The 11,115-nt window shown below is 41.1% G+C and overlaps 1 protein-coding gene across 1 annotated transcript in view; it reads right to left on the reverse strand.

Moving 5' to 3' along the window:
- Positions 1-7,573, reverse strand: part of SEL1L3 (SEL1L family member 3) — a 69,822-nt gene extending 62,249 nt beyond the window's left edge. The window contains exons 1-2 of the mRNA XM_044418121.1: positions 7,296-7,573; positions 6,389-6,610 (exon numbers count right to left, since the gene is read on the reverse strand). The gene's annotated coding sequence lies outside the window, so the exon portion shown is untranslated. The remainder of the gene's footprint in view (positions 1-6,388; positions 6,611-7,295) is intronic.
- Between the last annotated feature and the right edge of the window lie 3,542 nt (positions 7,574-11,115).

The following is an 11,115-nucleotide window of genomic DNA, read 5'->3' on the forward strand; positions in this document are numbered from 1 at the left end:
TACATTTATTCATTTATTCATGTACAAAACCCTGCATTTATTCATGTACAAAAATCTACATTAATTCAAATACAGGCATGTCATCTTCTACTGAAACATCATCATAACTCTCCAAACCCCAAAATGTGTTGCGGCAGACTTTCTAAATGCATCTGTCTGGCTGATGATCTTAACTGGGGCTTATTTTTGGGACAGGGCCTATATTATGAGCATCCAGAAAAATCATGCTAGTGCTTATTTTCCAGTTAGGTCTTATTTTTGGAGAAACAAGGTACCTCACAGTGTTGTTGTTGATAAATGGAGCTATGTCAGCCACCTTGGATTCCTCACAAGAGGAAGAAAGGTGGGATAAAATGCAATGCAACAATTGATGCATCGGGAACTTTAGAGAATTTCTAGACTCTGTGAATAAAACAGGGATTTTTAAAAAGGGAAATGTAAGGAGAACACTGGAAGGATTTCCAGGACTCACATGAAAGAGACATCCCACTGAAAGAGATATCCCATTCCTTGTGTTTTCTTGCTGCTCACTCTCCTGCAGAAAATGTTGTTCCCCGAAGAAGAGAACATTTCAGAGGCTATTTGCAGAGCCAGTTCCTTTCCAAGGAGCAGATTGTTCAGTTATTTTTATAATTACTTTTATAATCTACATTTTCCTTTTTGCAAGGAAACCAAGGCAGCTTACATGACTCTCATCCTCTCCATTTTATTCACAAAAAGCCTCTGAGGGAGGTTGGGCTGAGAGTCAGTGACTGGCCCAAAGTCACCCAGTGAGCTTCATGGCTGACCCAGATCTTCCAAGTCCCAACACTCCAACCACTGCACCATGCTGGCATTCAGATGAAAAATATGTGAATCGTTCATGGAAAAGCAGGGAGCACAAGTGCTTAAAGCAGCATTTCACTTCTTGAAAACAAATATGCTTCCCTTCTAGCTGCCCCACACTTCAGGCTTTCTGCCTGAGTGTTTTTTTCCTGACCTTAAATGCCTTCTGCTCCCCCATCCTTACATCTCTCTTTAGAATGAGGGAGATGTCCTTAGGGGACAGGGTCCTTTAAAGGCATGCATAGAGGGAGACTTTACAGTATATGGTATGCTCTGGGGCAAAACTAGTGTCCCGGGAGAGCACTCTCTGTGCGTTCTGAGAACTAAATCCCTGAGTTACAGTTCTTTCTTTAATGCAAATCTACTTGCTATTTTTTCAGTGATAAGACACAACCAATCTAGCTGTATTTATGAAGTTTCTCTCCAAAAATCAAGCATCTGTTGTGGCAAAGCCCACCCTTATACCTGGTAAGGAAAATGGAATTGGTTGTTTATCTAGTTACTGAAATAGTCCTCTATGTATTGAAATTTTACTGAAATATTGATATGGATGCTATATTGGTATGGGTGGTAGGAGTCATCTGTGCCCTGAGGTACAATCTTCTCACACATATCTATCCAGACCCTGTGATCTGGTTCTGTGGCTTGCTCCAGGTGTTTCCCAGCAAGGTGGCTGTCAAGGAAAAGACTAGTTCTGGAGCACCTCTCTTCCTGATGGGCATCTTGGTACCAGATGAAAGCCTTTTTCTTCTCCCAAACCTTTCCAAATTATGATACAAACACTGTGAATTATAATCCACTATTGTTTTTGCTGTGGTTTTTAAAGCAATCTTAATTTTGATAATTGTGTTGATTATTATATTCTAATATTTTGTGGGAATGTTATTGAGTGGCTTATATAAATGTCATAACTAAACACATGATTAAATAAAATTTAAGAACAGAGCCGCCAGGTTTCTGTTGGGGGCTGGTTGTTATTCTTCCATAACACCGGTCCTCTATCAGCTTCACTGGTTTCCAATTGAAGCCCTGACCCAATTTAAGGTGCTGGTGATGACCTTTAAAGCCCTAAACGGTTTGGGACCAGAATACCTGAAGGAACGTCTTTTTCCGTATATGATCTGCAGCAGAGGTCCTGCTCCGGGAACTCTTTCCTTGAAGGAGGTTAGGAGAAGGGCTTTATCTGTGGTGGTGACCCAGCTATGGAATGTGCTCCCCAGAGAGGTCCACCTGGCACCGACGTTATATACTTTCTGGCGCCAGGTCTGGACCTTTTTATTCTTCCATACTTTTAATGTTTAATATTTTAACTATGTTTTATGCTCAGTCATGGATTGTTTTGTATTATTTGGGTATATATATGTATTTATTGGATTTTGACTTGTAAGCCATCCAGAGACCCGCAATGTATTAGATGGGGTAAAAATACCCAAATAAAATATAAATAAATAAATAAAATTCATACTCCTTAAGAGACTTGGGTTTTGGTTCTGATACAATATGTAGTTCTTTATCTGGCCATTAAAAAGGGAACCTCTGGGAGGAGGGAAATTTCTCTGAATTTTTGAGACAAAAGAAATGTAAAAGGGAACTTCCAGACTAACTTGTTATACAGGATTTCCTGTGATTTTGCTAACTTTCAGATCATTCATTCCATTTGAAAGCTGTTAAATGAAAAATGATTCACACTTTAGATGTGAAACTTAGCTATAAAAACTATTTGCATTTAAATGGCAAAATACACACGTGGTTGCTGTTAAATGTGAATAGTATGTGTGAATTTGCATGGCCTGCTTGCCCTAGAATAAGAGGTAGTGGAACAGAGTGGCTAACCAAGCAAGTTTATGCATGGTGACCCTAGAGAAGTAACTCCTATTGAGTTCAGTTGGACTTACGCCAAGGTAGGGTGTGTAGGGCTGCAATATCATGGCCCAGGCCTATGCACCATGATTCAGAATTCAAATTAAGCCCCACTGGGTTTCAAAAGTTGAAAACATTTTTGGGAGGGCTATCAGAAGACAGCAAAATTGGTTTGGAAGTCCTGACAGAAGTTATGGAAGGGTGTATTGATTTAATGTCAGAAGTTAGAGAAGCACAAGGTGAGAGTGACCTTAGCAAAAAGGGTGAAAGCACAGTATGAGCAATGAAGGTAATGGGATCTGTAGTCCAGTAGATCTGGTGGCCACTTCAGGGATCACTGCCTTGTAATGGCAAAGGGGCTTGCATAACTCAATGAAGCTATGAGCTATGCCGTGCAGGGCCACCCAAGACGGACAGATCATAGCAGAGAGCTCTGACAAAACGTGATCCACAGGAGAAGGAAATGGCAACCCACTCCAGTATCTTTGCCATGAAAACTCCATGGACAGTACCAAGGCAAAAAGATCTGACACTGGAAGATGAGCCCCTCAGGTCCAATATGCTACTAGGGAAGAGCAGAGGGCTAGTACTAGTAGCGCCAGAAAGAGTGAAGCAACTGGGTCAAAACCAAAAGGACACTCAGTTGCAGATGTATCTGGTGGTGAAAGGAGAGTCCGATGCTGCAAAGATCTATACTCCATAGGAACCTGGAATGTAAGATCCATGAATCAAGGCTAGCTGGATGTGGTCAAACAAGAGAAGACAAGACTGAACATCGACATCTTAGGAATCAGTGAACTAAAATGGACAGAAATGGGTGAATTTAATTCAGATGACTATCAGGTATACTACTGTGGGCAAGAATCCCTCAGAAGAAATGGCGTAGCCTTCATAGTCAATAAAAGAGTAGGAAAAGCAGTACTGGCATACAATCTCCAAAATGACAGAATGATCTCAGTTCGAATCCAAGGAAAACCATTCAACATCACAGTAGTCCAAGTCTATGCCCCAAACACTGGTGCTGAAGAGGCTGAGGTTGACCAGTTCTATGAAGGCCTACAACACCTTCTAGAATTTACACCAAAAAATGATATCATCATGGGGGATTGGAATGCTAAAGCAGGAAGCCAAAAGATGACTGGAATAACAGGCAAGTTTGGCATTGGAGTACAAAATGAAGCAGGGCACAGGCTGGTAGAATTTTGTCAAGAGAATACGATGGTCATAGCAAACACTCTTTTCCAACAACCCAAGAGACAACTCTACACATGGACATCACCAGATGGTCAACACAGAAAACAGATTGACTATGTGCTCTGCAGCCAAAGATGGAGAAGCTCTATACAGTCAGTAAAAACAAGACCAGGAGCTGACTGTGGCTCAGATCATGAGCTTCTTGTTGCAAAATTTAGGCTTCAATTGAAGAAAGTAGGGAAAAGCACTAGGCCACTCAGGTATGACCTAAATCATGTCCCTGATGAATATACAGTAGAGGTGACAAGTAGATTTAAGGAATTAGATCTGATAGACAGAGTGCCTGAAGAACTATGGACGGAGGTTTGCAATGTTGTACAAGAGGTAGCAACTAAAGCCATCCCAAAGAAAAAGAAATGCAAGAAAGCAAAATGGCTGTCTGAGGAAGCTTTACAGATAGCTGAGGAAAGAAGGGAAGTGAAAGGCAAGGAAGAAAGAGAAAGATACACCCAATTGAATGCAGAATTCCAGAGAGTAGCTAGAAGAGATAAGAATGCTTCTTAAATGAACAGTGCAAAGAAATAGAAGAAAACAATAGAATAGGGAGGACCAGAGATCTCTTCAAGAAAATTGGAGATATGAAGGGAATGTTTCATGCAAAGATGGGCATGATAAACTACCAAAATGGCCGAGACCTAACAGAGGCAGAAGAGATTAGGAAGAGGTGGCAAGATTACACAGAAGAACTATACAAGAAAGAGCTTAATGTCCCTGATAACCACAATGGGGTGGTCACTGACCTCGAGCCAGACATCCTGGAATGTGAAGTCAAATGGGCCTTAGGAAGTCTGAGCAACAACAAAGCTAGTGGAGGCGACAGTATTCCAGCTGAGCTATTCAAAATCCTAAAAGAGATGCAATAAAAGTGCTACACTCAATATGCCAGCAAATTTGGAAAACTCAGCAGTGGCCACAGGATTGGAAAAGGTCAGTTTACATTCCAATTCCAAAGAAGGGCAATGACAAAGAATGTTCAAACTACTGCACTCATTTCACATGCTAACGAAGTTATGCTCAAAATCCTACAAGCTAGGCTCCAGCAGTACGTGGACCGAGAACTACCAGAAGTACAGGTGAGATTTTGAAGAGGCAGAGCAACTAGAGATCAAATTGCCAACATAGGCTGGATCATGGAAAATCTAGGGAGTTCCAGAAAAACATCTACTTCTGCTTCATTGACTATGCTAAAGCCTATATGCAGATCAAGAAGCAACAATGAGAACTGGGCATGGAACCATTAATTGGTTCAAAACTGAGAAAGGAGTTCGGCAAGGCTGTCACCCTGCCTATTCAACTTATATGCGGGGCACATCATGAGAAAGGCGGGGCTAGATGAATCACAAGTTGGAATTAAGATTGTTGGGAGAGCTATCAACCTCAAATATGCAGATGATACCACTCTCATGGCAGAAAGTAAAGAGGAACTAAAGAGTCTCTTGATGCAGGTGAAGGAGGAGAGCGCAAAAGTTGGCTTGAAATTCAACATTAAGAAAACTAAGATCATGGCATCCGGTCCTCTCACTTCCTGGCAAATGGATGGGGTAGAAATGGAGGTAGTGACAGATTTTATTTCCCTAGGCTCCGAGATCACCGCAGATGAGGATTGCAGCCAAGAAATTAAAAGATGTCTGCTCCTTGGGAGGAAAGCTATGGCAAATCTAGACAGCATACTAAAAAGCAGAGACATCACCCTGCCAACAAAAGTGTGTACAGTCAAGGCTATGGTTTTCCCAGTTGCAATGTATGGTTGTGAAAGTTGGACCATAAGGAAGGCTGAGCGCCAAAGAATTGAGACCTTTGAATTGTGGTGCTGGAGAAGACTCCTGCGAATCCCTTGGACTGCATGGTGATCAAACTGGTCAGTCCTAGAGGAGATCAACTCTGACTGTTCTTTAGAAGGCCATATACTGAAGATGAAACTCAAATACTTTGGCCACCTAATGAGAAGGAAGGACTCACTGGAAAAGAGCCTAATGCTGGGAACAATAGATGGCAAAAGAAGAAGAGGCAGGCAGAGAATGAGGTGGCTAGATGGAGTCACTGAAGCAGTTGGTGTGAGCTTAAGTGGACTCCGGGGGATGGTGGAGGACAGGAAGGCCTGGAGGAATGTTGTCCATGGGGTCACAATGGGTCGGACATGACTTTGTGACTAAAAACAACAACAACAACAGATCTGGAGCACCCCAGGTTGAATAAGGCTGTTCTCTAACTTAGAAATATTGTTCTAAGTTTCTGTAGTACAGCTACTGCCTATAATAGGTGTTATGATATAAACTGTGTACAATCTGCTACCTATTTGGTACTTGCTGGCATTGCATCTGAAGCTATGACTAAACCGTGCATCAAGAGCTGATAGTCCATAAAGTCAGCAGATGGCATTGCTTTTTATTTGAGTGTTTATTCCAAATGGAAATACCAAACCTAAAGCACATGATCCAAATGTTCTTACCAGCAGTGGAAAATCTGAATCCAGCCTTTTATCCAATGGCAATTCACATTTTTGTCTTTTTGGAATTCTGCATTGCTGTATTTTGGAGACGGCTCAGTTTCGACTTGAATCTCCACTGGGCTTCCCTGGATCAAAGTCCTCATTCCCTGATTAGCATTGTCAGCCTCAGATCCTTGCTGTTTTCTAAAAGCCCTTTAAAAACCTAAAAAGAGCAAACTTGACCTGTGTGAAGAGAAGCATAACAGAATAAATAGGTAGAACAGAACTGTAAGGAGTGTTCTATTTCTTAAGCAAACAATGCATAGATTAGCATGTTTTAGATCCAGCTTTACATTCAAATGGCCCCATGCAGCCTTTTCATTGGGGTATTGCCATTTACCCATTTGGAAATCATTTCCATTTCTATTTTTTCCTCAGATGACTTGAAGAATTATAAATTACAGGAAGGAATTGCCTATTTTTATGAGTTGATTTTTGCCTTTCTTCCAGCTTGGCTCACATTCATGCATCATGACTAACAGGGAGGCTGCTTTCTTGGAAAAACAGGGAGAAAATCCCTTATAAAAACAGGTACGCAACTAGGAAATCTGTTTGCAATTTTAGAAGGAGAAGATGGTAGCGTCATGAGGATTTACTCCTCCATTTAAAGCCCACCCTTCCTTGAACCCCTTTGGGACAGCAGTCTAGCAGGGAAGATCTCCCCATTTTTGTCCTAACAACTCGGTGAAGGAGATTAGGTTGGGAGATAATGAGCTTGATAGCCTAATGGGAACATTTTGGCGGCATGTTTTGTTTTTCTGCAAACATAAACAAACTATAACATTCTGCAAGCCATTTAATCTCATGGTAATTTCCCTAGAGAATTCTCTTACAGGTTTTAGGGTTTGCTCTCCTAAACACATCATACCTGCATTGTCATATCCAAATTGCCTTCTTCTTGAGAGAAGAAACCTGATGAAGAAAGTCAACACTTTTTTCACACAATCCTCAACTTTGCAAAGTTCCAGAGCAGCTTTTTACTGGGTCAGTATCTTGTAAGTTCTTGTAAGAGAGAGTACTGGAGGTATACGGTGCTTGTTATAATGAACTGCTCATTTACAGTCTCAGTTCATGGGAAGCAAACTTTCATGCCTCCAGGCAGCATCAGTCCAGTTCCCCAGTGCCGTGGAAGTCACCTCTGACAGTCTCCCAAATCAGTCTTTTTCTTCTACCCCTCCTCACACTGCAAAATTTGCTTCTGTCAGACCCACCCATGAAGGTGTTAACAAAAGGGGCTGTATAAAACAGGCTGACTACAGAAAATAAATGGATTGGCAAACTCAAGTCATAAACAAACTTTCCCCTTAGCTAAGAGCCAGAAATATAAAACAACAGCAAATCAGCCCAGGCTTGTAACAGACTGGAAGTACTACTACTAGAAAAGATACTGAGCGTGCTAGTCCTTTTATGCACAAGAAGCCTAGGCTAAAGGGAAAGTTAATTGGGCTCCAACTAAACTGAGCAATATTCCCCCGCCCTTGTAACCACGGTTTGTACCCAAGACTCCGGATGCATCCTGAGTGACCTTTGCTTTTGTGCCAACTAAGTGCTTTAACAACTCAGGGAACAGACTAACCTTCCGTTTGCACCTTTTTTTTTGGGTTCTGTTCTGTCATATTCCAACAGCAGCTGGGGTGTAACCTAAATCTCAGGGGCTTGATCTATATTATTCTCCAGTATGAGTTAGGCTATAGACAAAAGCAAATGCAGCACAGCATAACACAACTTCATTTCACATAATCAGAGAGCATGTTTCCAACATAGTTATAAATGTTCTGGGTTGATAGGGCCAGCATATTAACTTCCCAGTAATTCAAATAATTCTGCAAGTCAAAACTGTGCCACTCCTATTGTTTTGTTATCCATTCCTCATGCCCTAACTAACAGCTGAACAATTGCAGCCTGACCATCCTTCTCACTTTGAATTAGAAGCAGTTGAATTAGAAGCAGTTGGTAGGGTTCACAGTCATGAACCTATAGCTTAAAAAACAAAACCAAAAGAAAACCAAAACAAGAAACCCCTTAATACAGTAACACCTCGGTTCATGAACGCTTCTGTTCATGAACAATTCGGTTCGTGAACAGAAAGTTCGGCAAAATTTTACTTCTCTTTGTGAACTCCACATTGGATGACAAACACTATCGTGGCCATCTTCCCCACACGAACATGAACGCGGCCATCTTCCCCGCTCAAATACGCCCTGACATGTGGTCACAGTGCGGGGAAGATTGCCATGTCTGCATTCGCATGAACACAAATATGGCCATCTTCCCCACTCTGACATGTGGCCGCCACTTCCTATAGTCGAGAGCGGGGTCGCAGACTCCCCCTCCAGACAATAACCTCCTCCATACCCACCTTCCTGTCCTCCACGTCAGAAGTCACCTCAAGGAAGGTTAGTGTTTTCTCTCTTCATACTGTACTGTCTTTGTTTCATATTTTTGTGGTTAAAAAAATTACATATGGTTCAGAACGGAGTAACCTTATTTACACTGAACCTTATGGGGAAATTTGACTCAGTTCACGACCAATTCGGTTCACAACCAGAATCGTGGAACGAATTAAGTTCGTGAACTGAGGTACCACTGTATATCCCTTTATCTTAACCCCTACATATAAGACACATTTGGGAGATGAGGGGTCAGAAACTGGAAGAATGTTAGGAAAGTTCCCTTGCAACATCTTTTGAATACAGGAATACATTCATCAGAGCAGTCCTCAAGGTGCAAAGGGGAGAGTCACAATAGCTCTTTGACCCAATCTCTAGAACTGATGTGTCCTTGAAAGTTAAGGGTAAACACAATTACAGGCAAATCCACTTGGAGCCAGACTAGATGATACATAATGCAAAATGGGTTTTCTTTCAGAGGAGGGAAATCTGAAAATCCAGACTTGCCAGCACCATGTCAACACTTAGTTTCCAATAGTTACATGAGTATTCAGAACTTTGGGAATTGCAGGAGGAGCCATGAGAACCAGAGAGTATTGGAAGAGACTATTGCAAATGCAAACTGCCAGAGTCCTGCAGAGTCTGCAATGCAGAAAAGGGGTATTACTGGAAGGAAGATCAGCGGAGCAATGAGGAGCTGATGCCAAGGGCCTCCTTCAGTATTCCTTGGTTTGTTCAAGCATGACATGGTCACTAGCTCTCCACATACTACATTCCCTACTGCAAAGGGCTGTGATGAAAATAGCCCTTCGAATGGCAGGATTGCCACATTAGAGCTCACCCTCCTCTACATTTAGGCAAATAGAGCCAAATGTTATTACCTTTCTTGGCTACAGAGCCTTAGAATTCTTACCAAAATTGCAAAAAGAGGAGAGGAGATTTGGTTCCTAGTCTCCTGCTATTCCTACTGGCCACATAATGGATAATAACAGAGTAGCTGAAACTGAACACTATTGCCTTCTGAGCTGATTAGCATGGTATCCATGGGTAGGAGTGGGTGGCAGGAGAATACTAAAAATACAGAATCAACTCTCAACCATTTCATTTTGGACCCTGTTAAGTCGGAATGAAATGCTGGGTATCTTTTTCCAAATTAAAAAAAAAATCAACTGGCAGCTACAGAGTTTAACATAAATAACAAGATGTTCCACTGTAAAGCTCTGTAATATATCCCATACGGCCTATGTTTGCATGACTGTGATTTGCAAAGTATTGTGGTGAAATAGTTTGGCAGCATCCTTTCAACAAAGCCTTTCACTGTGTGTTGAGTGATTAACCAGAATCTCGGCTAATATCAATCTAAACATGAAGATGTCATCAAGAGGCTCAGAGGCACATATAAGTCTTTAAAGATTTTTTACATCTTCCTCCCTTGGCATGCTTCCGCCAGTTGGGGAGAAAGAAGTGGGATGGTTGAGCCAGATTTTCTTCTGCCCCATCCAACTTGAACTACTTTTTGATTAACATTGTTGCTTTGTCTGAGAATCAGTGCAATCCGAATAAGAACACTGAAAAAGCAACAGGCAGAAAGTTATAAATGACATTAAACCAAAGATCTTTATTTTATATGGAAGCTTTTACATAATTAGATAAGAAAGATAAAGAGAAGAAATAAAAAGATTGCCCATGTTTTAAAAGATGGACATTGACAATTGACCTGGAGGATAATGTCCTACTGTATAAAGTAATGTCAAATCTGTTGTAGCAAAACCAACAAAGAACTGTATGGCACAATACAGGCTAACACATTTATTGTGGCATAATTTTAAATGCATGCCATAATAGATTTCCAGTCTTTATGATGTCTCAAGACTCTTTGTTCTTTAAAGTATACTGAACACAGGTTATGGAACACCCACAAGCAGAAAATTGTAAAGGTCAGTCCCTGTATCAAATCTTTAAAAACACTCTCCATGAGGCAGGACAACCAAGCCTGTCTAATTAGTTTAAAAGGTCAATCTAGCCTATCTAGTTATTATTATTGTACAGTCCCAGTATTTAACCTTTTATTTGTATTAGGGTTAATACAAATTATAAGCTTGTCTTCTTCTTGATCATAGATATGCGCATGTTATTTTGTGACTTGGAATATTTCTGTACAAAGCTGTTAAATGGTTTTGTTACAGAAAAGAGATCAATATGAAGAACATTTCTGTTCCTGCTTTTCTATTATATAATCTTTAGATGGCACTGTGGCATACTGGGATAGCACAAATCAACAAGGAAAGAAGTGGTTTC

Source organism: Varanus komodoensis, unplaced genomic scaffold (assembly GCF_004798865.1).
Source record: "Varanus komodoensis strain SLA01 unplaced genomic scaffold, ASM479886v1 scaffold9, whole genome shotgun sequence".
Classification (NCBI taxonomy): Eukaryota; Metazoa; Chordata; class Lepidosauria; order Squamata; family Varanidae; genus Varanus; species Varanus komodoensis.